General features: G+C 35.8%; 1 non-coding gene and 1 pseudogene across 1 annotated transcript; both read right to left on the reverse strand.

The window, feature by feature from the left end:
* Nucleotides 1-2,803: 2,803 nt before the first annotated feature.
* Nucleotides 2,804-12,043, reverse strand: part of LOC149181903 (ABC transporter D family member 2, chloroplastic pseudogene) — a 37,502-nt pseudogene continuing 28,262 nt past the window's right edge.
* On the reverse strand, nt 5,087-5,209 carry LOC149181904 (U6atac minor spliceosomal RNA). Its single transcript, XR_016257866.1, has one exon. It is a non-coding gene; the product is annotated as a U6atac minor spliceosomal RNA (small nuclear RNA).

Raw genomic sequence — 12,043 nt, forward strand, 5'->3', positions numbered from 1 at the left:
TTTTCTTGCCACCTTGAATGCCTTCTCCAATGAATTAGGTTCCCAAAGGAAAACCTCATGTTGGATGTTATCATTTAAATTCCATATGAAGATATCAATCCTATGCTCCTATGGAATATCATTTACCTTGATATTTGATCTTTGGAAGTCCTTATTGTGCTCCGCCATTGAACCCTTTTGTTTGAGATTTATCAATTAGCTAAAGAAGGTATTTCTCTTTGTATCCTCATAATGTGCTACCATTTCTTCTGCGAAAATTATCCAAGTGACAATTGATTTATGAGAACAAAGCCATTGATACCACACAAACTAATTTTGTTCTAAATATAAAGATGCAATGCATACCTTTTGTGTGTGTGACACATCATGTAGATCAAAGAATTGTTCCATCTATAGTATCCATGTTACCAGATCCTTTCCATCAAACTTTCTCATATCGTTCTTTGGAATCTTGAACAAAATATTGGAGTCTCTAAAATCATAATTCATATTCCTTTTGTCTTCATTGTGATTTTCATGGATGTAATGCCCCACTTAATCTTATCATGCAAATTTTATTAATGTTTACAATACCTGAAAATATTGACTTATAATTATCAAGAAATATTGGTGAATATCTTCATTTGGGAAACTGTAAATTTTATGGCTATTATTCAATTCCGAACTTATCTTCTCAAATTTAATTTTGGATAGGATATGGTCTCCTTCCATTATTCCAATTAAAAAATTCATATCACATTCCCAAAATGTATTTTCACATTTACTTGGGAGAAAACATAGTCCTCTCCAACTAATTACCAATTTATATATTCATCTCTCATCCCCAAAATTTATTCTCACATTTACTTGGGAGAAGACATGGTCCTCTCCAACTAATTGCCAATTTATATATTCATCTCTCATCCCCAAAATGTACTCTCACATTTACTTGGGAGAAGACATGGTCCTCTCCAACTAATTACCAATTTATATATTCATCTTTCATCCCCAAAATTTACTCTCACATTTACTTGGGAGAAGACATGGTCCTCTCCAACTAATTACCAATTTAAATATATTCATCTCTCATCCCCAAAATGTACTCTCACATTTACTTGGGAAAATACATGGTCCTCTCCAACTAATTATCAATTTATATATTCATCTCTCATCCCCAAAATGTACTCCATTCTTATCACATTCCCAAATTTTCTCTCATGTTTACTTGGGAAAAGAGAATTCAACTGTAAGGATGGGGGAGAAGTTATGACATTAATGAGAGGTGGTTGAGGTGGTGGGGGGGGGGGGGGGGGGGGCATAAAAGGGGAAGGAGGAAGAGAGTAAGGGGGATGTTGGGTCTTGCTTTTGGTTTTGGTTGGTTGTGATTTTGGAGGAATTGTTGATAGAGAGAAAGGGAGTATTGTTTATCTCGTGTAAGGTCCCATCCTAAGGTCTTCTACCAAATCTATATTCTCTAAAATTTAATGCAATAAGAGGCAACAATTTATTTTCTTACAAGTCATTTAAACAATGATAATTTACCATTTAGAATCCAATTCCTACAATTTAATTAGTGAACATTTCATTTCAATCACTTACATGAGTAATCTATGCATAGAGGAATACCTGTACCGATGGCCCGGTGGAGATGCCCTTGAGTTGTTTCTCCTGCTGGAACGCTCCTCTTGACTACTGAGGAGGAAGAGTTGAAGGGGGATGCTGGGTATTACTTTTGGTTTTAGTTGGCTGTGATTTTGGAGGAATTGTTGAGATAGAGAAAGGGAGTATTATTTATCTTGGCCTTGGACACTCACACTACATCTGGTTGGACTTGGGCTTGGAGGGCTAGGGAACCTGTGGAGGTTTCCTGGGCTAGGAATTACTTCCTAGTTGGCTGGGAGGTAAATCCAATTAGTAGTTAAGAGGAGCATTCCAGCAGGAGCAACAGCTCAAGGGCATCTTCACCGGGCTATCGGTACACGTATTCCTCTATGCATAGATTACTCGTGTAAGTGATTGAAATGAAATGTTCACTAATTAAATTGTAGGAATTAGATTCTAAACGGTAAATTATCATCATTTAATTGCCTTGTAAGAAAATAAATTGTTGCCTCTTATTGTATTAAATTTTAGAGAATATAGATCTCGTAAAAGACCCTAGGATGGGACCTTACACGTGGTATCAGAGCCAGGTTCGAAATCTAGACCCAAGACCCACTAGACACGAATCTCCACTAATTTTTTTTTTATAAAAGTATGTGGAACTGATTTCTCCATAAAACCATAAAATCACATAACTTTTAGTCAAATTATGCTTGAAGATGTTAATAGATCATAAATTTTGCCATGTACAAGGCATGTGCATTAATGGCTTGGCCTAAATTTCAAAGGTCAACCAAGATAAAAAGGTGTTTTAGACTATGAGCGAGGTGGATGTAAATAAGAAGAAAATGCTTTTGTAACTTCAAAATGAAACTTAGCCAATCACAACATAGGAGTATTCTACTCAAGTGTCAGCAAGGAACTATGAAACTGCCAATTCAAATTGTGTACTTGGTACTGAAATCAATCTGTGTCCCTTACAGTAGACAACCAAGGACACCCATCTCCTTCCAGTTTTTTTGATTTTCAGAATAACCTGAAAAGAAATATTGTTTGATGGTTAGCAAAAGAAGAAAATACTCTTTTTATAGTAAGAATGGAAATAAACTCGAACTAGACAGAGTTGTTGAAAATCTTAGCATCAAGTGTTTCATGGAGGCAGCGTAACTATTGTATGGTCTAAAAGGATTGAGTACCTATACATATTGGAATCTAACAGCTGCTACAAGAAGTCCCATATGCTTCTACATTCATCCACGTTCTCTTCATTGTCATCTTCTTCTTCCTGCTCTCTGTTCCACGGTTCCTCGTATGTATTTTGAACAATTTTATTTGGGTTTCTGTCGGTCATCTCAATAATGTCTAGAATCTTTTGCTTGATCCAAGGATCGAGTATTTCCTGATGCAAATCTATTGGCGAAAGACCCAGAATACTGACACATTCTTCTTTAAATGCCATGTCATTTGATGACATGATCAAGCCAGAGATAGATCTTGATAATTCTGGTGCATGTGCTTTCATCTGCGTGTTTATAAGCCATAAAAAACCAATCATTTCTATAATAGCATTTTGTAAAGCCTGTCATTGAAGTTATGGTGGCCAATATAACAACTAATAAACATTTCAACTAGATGAACTCTTTGAGATTATCAATTTAGTCAACCTTGAAAGATCATTCCTATGAGATATTTCAAGGTCATAAATATCGCTAGTATTAGAATTCTTAACATCATGAATATTGCCCTAGAACTTCCTTCTATTCCATCTACGAGTTGGTGTTCTTTGTCTTCTGTACAATAGTTTGTTCCATTCACTGGGCCATCATTGTTAATTGTTCCTTGTAAAATAGATCTATCAGATCCTTTATTGCTCTGTTTTATATGGAATCTAATAGTGCCTTTACCAGAACACCATATACCAGCAATAGCTCTCATCAGTGACGTTTTTCCACTTCCACTTGGACCCATTATCAGTAAGTGATCTCCTTTAGTGACCACCAATGACAAGTCTTCAATAAGAGTCATGGTGTACTGTGGTGTTTGTAATGTTAAATGTTCAATTTCCAAAAGTTTTGGACAAACTTCAAAAGTATCTACTCCATTACATTCCAAAGCAGTTCCATAAAACTGATCAACCTTCAAGAAAGCTATCTTTGGTTTGGAGTCTTCTATCAATAGACTATTTCTTTGGTCCAAAATATCACTGAACTCACCTAACTGATCAATGATAGCTGAGAAAGCATTGATAGCCTGAAACTGGTATACAATTAGTGAGAAGTCACCCAAGACATGATTGAAAGCGAAGTAAGACTGATTGATCACTCCAAATTCGATTTTTCCAGAGAAATACATGGGAGCCACAACAACTGCAGGTAAAATTTGAATTAGGTATCAGTATCCACTCGTGAAGAAGTCCAAGTTCCATGATGAAATCAATAATTGAGTTAAATTCTCAAAAGCTTGTTTGAAGCACTAGAGAAGCAGCTGCACCTCATTCTCTTCACCTCCATAGAAAGCAATTGAATCTGCATTTTCTCATATGCGCACTAGCCCATAACGAAAATCTGCTTTTTTTTTCTTGCATGAAGTTTAGGTTTACAAGTCCCTTTCCTACAAGGACACTGATGGTTGTTCCCCAGAATGAATAAACAATGAGCACCACAAACAGAGGTGGATAAATTCCAAACGGTATTTTGCTTAATGATATCAAGTCCTCTGCTGCCGTAAACAATGTTAATACAAATGAAAGATAATTCCCAAGGAAAGAACTAAGGTCATCAACAATCCTCTAATCTGGGTTATCCATGATTGATTGTGATTGGGTCTTATAGAAAATTTGGTTCTCAAAATAGCGGCCCAAATAGTATCTTGTCATCCATGCCTGCCATCTCAGTCCAAGTGTTTCCCTTCCATAATCTCTCAGTACAAAGACCTATAAGGGTGCAACAATTTTCTCACCGGAATTCCTCCAACAAAAGCTCCAAGGTAATACATAAGTTGTTTTGTGAACTGCTCCTGATCTTTGCTTTCAAGGGCATTATAAAAATCATGCCCAAGAAAATTGAATCCCACACTGATTCCTATAGTGGCTAGGGTGAGAGCAAATACACTAGCGAGTTATAATCTAGCCTGAACTTTCTCCTCTAAGGTCCAATATGGAATAGAAACCTTCCAAAACCTATTGATAAGCAATGATGGGCTCAATATTCTCCGCTTCAACAAGAAATGCACCAAAACAAAAACTGGATGGACGCTTTGAGTTGGTTTCCACTCATTTGGCTGAACCCCAAAATCTCTTAAAAGTTGAATAATCCTCTCTTGATCTACATGATTGAAAATGCATCTAGTAATCCATTCAATTACAGGTTCCATCAAGCGGACATACATCTGTTTTTCATGATAAGACTTCATCATTTTGGTACCTATATTGCCTGAAAGAACCCTTTGAAATAGTGTGATATAATCACTAAGTCCTGTGATAAGAAAACCCTTTTTCGTAAGGAATCATAACTTGTGGTAAGATCCATCCCGGTGAAGGGATGGAGAGCCTTAACCGCGTGTGATAAGAAAGTCTGAAGATTATTACGTCCTTGTCAAGGGAGATGCCAACCATCTCTCCTTTCTACACATTAGCAATCTGGTCCTACTTATAATGCTTCATGCCTTTATCTATAGCTATAGATACTCTGACTCCAACAAAAGCAACCATCACCGTTGCAGGTGACTGAGATAAGACAGGTGAAAATATTATAAGCTTCCGTGACATGATTTTTTTATGCCGTATTCAGTACTCAAAGGTCTGGTGGAGATTGATAATTGAAGTATTGGAGAATTGGGGTGGAAAACACTAGCTGAAACAAGCTCCCTATGTAGCTACTCCCATAAATGCACCTTCTCTGGATACCATTGGAGAAATTGTCACATCATGCCCATTTACAGATACAACATATTCCCTAGTTTCATTCCAACACAACAAATGAATTGGTATATGATTCATCATATATCTAGATAGGATATATGAAATCATGACTCGACATCAAATATGGCAGCCACATTCTCTGATGTAGCAGCAATTAACTGCAAACTATTCAGGACAATATGATTTGTTGTCACCCCAATATGCCAAACAACAATATCCTTACTAGTCAAATGCAAATGACATGATACAACTATATATATTAGTTGTGGAAACGAGACTTGTGATTCTAGTTGTTTCAAGTTGATGGAAATTTGGAAATCTATAGCTTTATCTGAGATATAGACGTTGATAGACTTGATTACTAGTTAAGACAACTTGATATGTACTTAAGACACAAGAATATTCAAACTTGCAAAAGATATTTTTTTCTAAGCTGAATATGAGTAGAGCAATACCAATAACTTTGTTCAAGGCCAATGATAGTTAGGTAATATGTTTATTAGCAACTAGTAAGTCTTTCAGCAGTCATGGATCAAGTTTTCTATAGTAGAGTATGAGAGAATTTTGAAGATTAAAGGGTAATTTTTGAAGTAAAAGTTGGGCCAAGCAATATCATAATATATTGAATAGTTGCATTGATACATACATTATAAAGCTTCAAATTTGTCGTGTGCCTAATTTCTCATTTATTCAATGGGGCTTGCCGATATTTTGGTTTTTTTTTGTTTTTTTGGTAACACCTTGTAGCATATCCGAGTTCAAATGCTATTTTTCATTCCAAACAGTTGAATTTTGCTTCAACTCTAATTGTTGTCAAGGGATTACACAAGGTTGTAAAAATGGGCATCACATTCCTTCAACTCCTGTTTTTTTTACTCCACTTATATTTGAATGATAATCACCAATGGTTAATGTGCCTTGAATTCTTCTAGATGCTTCTGTAATATGCAATTGCTCAACCTTATGTGGGTCCGAAGAATATGTAAGCATTGTATTTTGAATATTAAAATCAACTCCATCATTAGATGACTCTTGCAGAATATTACTTTCACTGTCAAGGGCCCTATCATTTAATCTCAATTTTTGCCCCATGGAAGATGGTGCCCTAAAAGGATCACTAGGATCATCATATTCATCATTTTCTCCTCTATCAAAGAGATCTTTATGCAATAGTGATAGCCTTTCCTTCAGAGATTGCCTACCATTAATTGTTTTTGGAAAATGAGGTCCACCAATGGCAAACTCATTATTTAAACCCAATATCTTTTCAAGTTGTTCTATACCTAAAAATTGAGAGCTACTTTCTGTAGAGGCTTGAGTATCAGTTGTGATTAATTTATTCGATGAATTAGATGTAGTTCAATCCAAAGTACTACTAATGCTACTAGATGGACTTAGTTCATTTTTATTTGCATCTGAATTAGAACCATATAATATCTTTATAACAGATGGTTGTGACCAGACATGAGTAGATTCCAATGGACTAAAGGAAACTAATTCATCTTCATCATCAAAGAGTCCACCTGAAAATAATGCCCCTTCGAATTTCCTAATGAAATTTCTTGAACCAAAAAGATCCTTATCGGGTTCCTGACTAGCTATACCTTCTTCTCTCTTGTTACCGATACTCTGAGAGTTCATTTTCTCAGAATCAATTGTTTGTTTAGAAATTTCAGCAATAGGCAGTGACAACACAGGAGTAGATGCATTGAATCTAGAAGAAGTTGAAACTTCCTTATTATCCAAAAAGGCTTGAGAAATTTATGTTACATTGACTTTGTTGCTCATGTTATTTGAACCAGATTGGCATGGATATTGTTGACCTTCCACAAAAGAGTTTATTTCTTCAGGACGTGTTGAGCTTTTTAGTTTTGATTTTTCATTGAAACTACCACCTTTGACATTGTGAGAACCATCCATCGGCCGCGAGTGCAAACTAAGGTATTCATTTATTTTAGAGGTAGATAATGCAACTTCACTATCAAAGAGGCCTCCTGCAACCGTATCTGGATGAATTTTTCTGTTAAAACTAGTTGAAACAGCCTGGTGTGAAGTTGCTTCCATTGATTTGCTAGTTATGCTTGCATGTATAGGAGTGACTGAGGTTCCTCATTACCAAGGATGGACTCGAAATTGGGAACTCCAGATACCTGAGACTATCAAGGGTAACAACTTATGAAGCAGCAGCGTCAATGCCAATGTGGTTGTCATAACCAGAAATGGTCTTGGAATTGGACAAAATATCAACATAAAGTATGTATGGACTACGAAGTGCAGCCTCAAGCATAACTTTTAAATTGAGAGCAGTTGAAACTGCAGGCTCCATTCCAACCTAGTCACCTCTATCTGATTCTATTCCAAACCAATCGGCCTCTAAAAGACTTTTGGTCCTAGCCATTTCTGAAGCCAAATGTTTCCCTTCCCCCTCCGCATCAGCATCTAATTCTGGAGGATCCATACCAAATCCTATCCTCTGTTAGCCCACAACTATTATCTAACATAAATTATTCTTGCTAATAAATATGAGGAAGTTATACATTGCTCCACCCAACTTTGTGAGGAATTGCTTCAGAAGTATTTCTATAATTTCTGTGGATGTATTGCTTGTAGCCATTCAAGCCACTCAATAATGCTTCTTTGTATCGTGGAACTATATCCTCTTCATATCTTTGAGTGGGTACACAAACTTATGAAAGTTGAACGTTAGAACCTGAATTTAGGGCAGTCATATCATCACCTTCACATACACAATTTTCAATGAACTGAGTATTTGAGAGCCCTCTTAAAGAATTGAATGTATTATACAGATCTTTTTCAATAGCTTTAGTCTACTCTAACAGTTTATGCATTTCCTCAGTAACACTATTTTCCCTCTTTTGCAACCTTTCCATAAAATCCTCCAGCCATTTTATCACCTGGACATCGGATTGCAAAGACCATCCAAATTTAGTTGCTTCTTTGGATGCCGTGATCAAGGAGATATTATCCAGTGTGGGACTGCAGAGATTATATGCTTTTTTTTTGGGTTTAAAAAAAAAAAAAAAAAAAAAATTAAGCCCTTAATGAATTTTGCAGTGGCTTAAACCAATCCCCATCAGAACAGGATTTGACAGACCCTCAAGAAAACTGCTTCCGTTCAAGGCATATAATACTATTTAAAAGACTTGGATTTTGAATCTATAGGGGTTGAGGGAATATACACTTCTTTGAATTGGAGTATGTCGTTTTTACAAGCAAATTTTGAGTTAGTAAAATTTTGTTTACAACTTATCCTTATGGTCTTTGTTTTTTATAACCTGCGCATATGTTTGAGACATTCAAAGATGAACACTAAAATTAAGCTAGTGCGATGTCTCCTTCTTTTCCTAGATAAGCTAATTGTGACTTAATTTTCACTACCCTTCACATTTTTTTTTGTTTCAAGTTTATCTCATTTGTTAGAACAAAATATCTTCTCGACTTTGTAGTTTCTAGGGCTAGTCATTTTGGAGATTGTTAAAGGGAAACTGGTAGGTCTTGTCAGGATATCTTTTGACACCACCTCTCATGCATGGAGTTCATAGTTGATAACTTCTATAGTTCCCTAGTTTTTCAACATGGCATTAGACTTAATGGTTTAAAATTTAGACTACTTTTCTACAAGTCATTTTAGAGGCTTGCATCTAGCACATATGGTGTTTGAAATGTGATTGAGGGCCTTGCATAACATTGCTCAAACATTTGATTTACCCTTAGCACATTTATGATGAGGGATATCCATCAACTAAGAGTTTCCTTAAGTATTGTTGGTTAATTATTTCTCCTTGACATAGTGAATTAGTTGTTGAGCATGTTTGCATGTGTTCATAGGGTTTCACTTGGATTATTGTTACGTAATTTTGATTAGTGAACCTTGAAGTAGTACACCCACCCTTTGTTGCATAATTGATGTCCCTTTTGGTGGACGTCTTGATGACATGGAAAAGTGGTTAGGGTTTGTTAGAAGAATGCCAATGGATATTTATAGTTTGGGCTAGGATGAGGCATGTTGTGAATAGTTATTTTCTTGATAGAGGGAATCACTCCCCTTATTTGGCATCTTCTCATGCATTTCGAGGCATTCAAACATTTCTTGGGTGGTCTTTTACATTGACACCCATGGTTTTGGTCACTTGGTATTTTATTTTTACATTATATCATATAAATTCTCTTGGGTTGGGAAGATTCTGTATTACTATATTGGAGAGTGTCCTAGCCTCATTACACAATCTCTTAGGGTGTTTTAAAGTGGGGGACCGAGTATTTATTTTTTTTAGTTATTCTTAACACTATTTAGTTGAGAAAGGTATGAAGTTACCACCTGGATTTATAGGACCATTTAGAATCAAAGAGAAAATTGGACCAGTGTCCTATTGTCTTGTACTACTACCCCACTTGCATAAAACTCATGATGTTTTTATGTATCTTTCCTATAACATTATGTTTCTGATGTATCCCACAAACTTGACTGGAGGGAATTATGGGTCTCGGACATAGGAACCACAATGATCAAACCAATATGCATATTATACCATAGGGTTCAATGGCTCAGGCATCACTCGGTGGACCAAGTTAAGATACAAAGGGGACAAGTCTAACCCAAGATATGTTATCTGAGAGGATGAAGCGACTATATATCACAATTACCCCTCACTTTTGACCATTTATGATGTCCATTTTAACTTAGATAACTACCTAGGCTAAGGCTTTATTTACAGTTCCATGTTATTTATTTACGAAAGCTATGTAATATTGATGCATTTAGTTGAACAAGTGAAACTACGTGTATAAATCATTAGATGGATTAGGTATCGGTGATTGAAATGCTTAATGTATGACCTAATGTATGAATTACTTGGTTATGATTTGTCTAGTGCATGACTTATCAGAGTTATTGTTGTTTCATGAATGGCTTGAGTGGATATGATTTATCTAATGAATGATTTAGTGAAATTATGATTTATCTAATGTAAGATTTATTTCCAGTATGAACTACAAAATTGACACTCGGATACTAGACTTAATAACATGATGTTTAAAATCATGTATCTATATCTATTTTGTTGTTATATATATGCATGGATGAGAACTAAAGTGCATATTAGAAAGAACCGTATGATAACCAAGATCTATTATTTCATTGAGGAAGGTCCAGACGTCCAATGAGGAAAGGTATAATGTACATTGTTCTATTATATTTGGTATCTACTTGATATGCACTCTTATAACATGGGTAAAATGTAAATGACAGGTGGCAAGAATACCTAACTGGATTATTCGATGACAAGTCCAACCAACGTTGTAGTGTGGTCCATATTAGGGTTTTGACCCTAGTTGTAAGGAGGGGTGGAGGTATTTCCCACCATGTAACCTCTAAACCTAGAATCGTGGGAGGGCAGTGATGGACATGCTCCCCTAGATGTGTGATGACGATTGCCAATTGGTGTTGACCCTAGTTGTAAGGAGGGGTGGAGGTATTTCCCACTGTGTAACCTCCAAACCTGGAATCGTGGGAGGGTAGTGATGGACACGCTCCCCTAGACGTGTGATGACGATTTCTAGTTGCCTGCTAGGGAAGTTAGGTTGATATAGTTGACGCTTCCGCCATGTTGGTTTTATCAGTGGTTAGATTGGTATAGCCAATGCCACCATATATAGTAGCAGAGGATGGATAGGGTGGGAACAGAAGTAGGTCAGGAGGGATAGGAGGATATAGATCAGTTGGAGACTCCTGATGGGAAGTAATGTCATTGTCTGACTTATCAAATTTTACTACTATAACTCTCTCTATTTTGTTATGACTTCGAACTCCTTATATCTTTTCACTCTTACTTTGGGACAAAGTTTTCTGAAGGAGGGGTGTATGTAATGCCCCACTTAATCTTATCATGCAAATTTTATTAATGTTTACATTACCTGAAAATATTGAATTATAATTATTAAGAAATATTGGTGAATACCTTCATTTGGGAAACTGTAAATTTTATTTACTGATATAAAATTTATTATGGCTATTATTAAATTCCCAACCTGTCTTCTCAAATTTAATCTTGGATAGGATATGGTCTCCTTCCATTATTCCAATTTAAATATTCATATCACATTCCCAAAATGTACTCTCACATTTACTTGGCAGAAGACATGGTCCTCTCCAACTAATCACCAATTTATATATTCATCTCTCATCCCCAAAATGTACTCTAACAATTACTTGAGATAAGACATGGTCCTCTCCAACTAATTACCAATTTATATATTCATCTCTCATCCTCGAAATGTACTCTCACATTTACTTGAGAGAAGACATGGTCCTCTCCAACTAATTACCAATTTATATGTATGTATGTATGTATATATATATATATATATATATATATATATATATATATATATATATATCTCATCCCCAAAATGTACTCTCACATTTACTTGGGAAAAGACATGGTCCTCTCCAACTAATTACCAATTTATATATTCATTTCTCATCCCCAAAATGTACTCCATTCTTATCACTTTCCCAAATGT

This window comes from Pinus tabuliformis, chromosome 3_2 (assembly GCF_031772625.1).
Source record: "Pinus tabuliformis cultivar Carrire ecotype Pingquan chromosome 3_2, CPIR1, whole genome shotgun sequence".
In the NCBI taxonomy this organism is placed as follows: Eukaryota; Viridiplantae; Streptophyta; class Pinopsida; order Pinales; family Pinaceae; genus Pinus; species Pinus tabuliformis.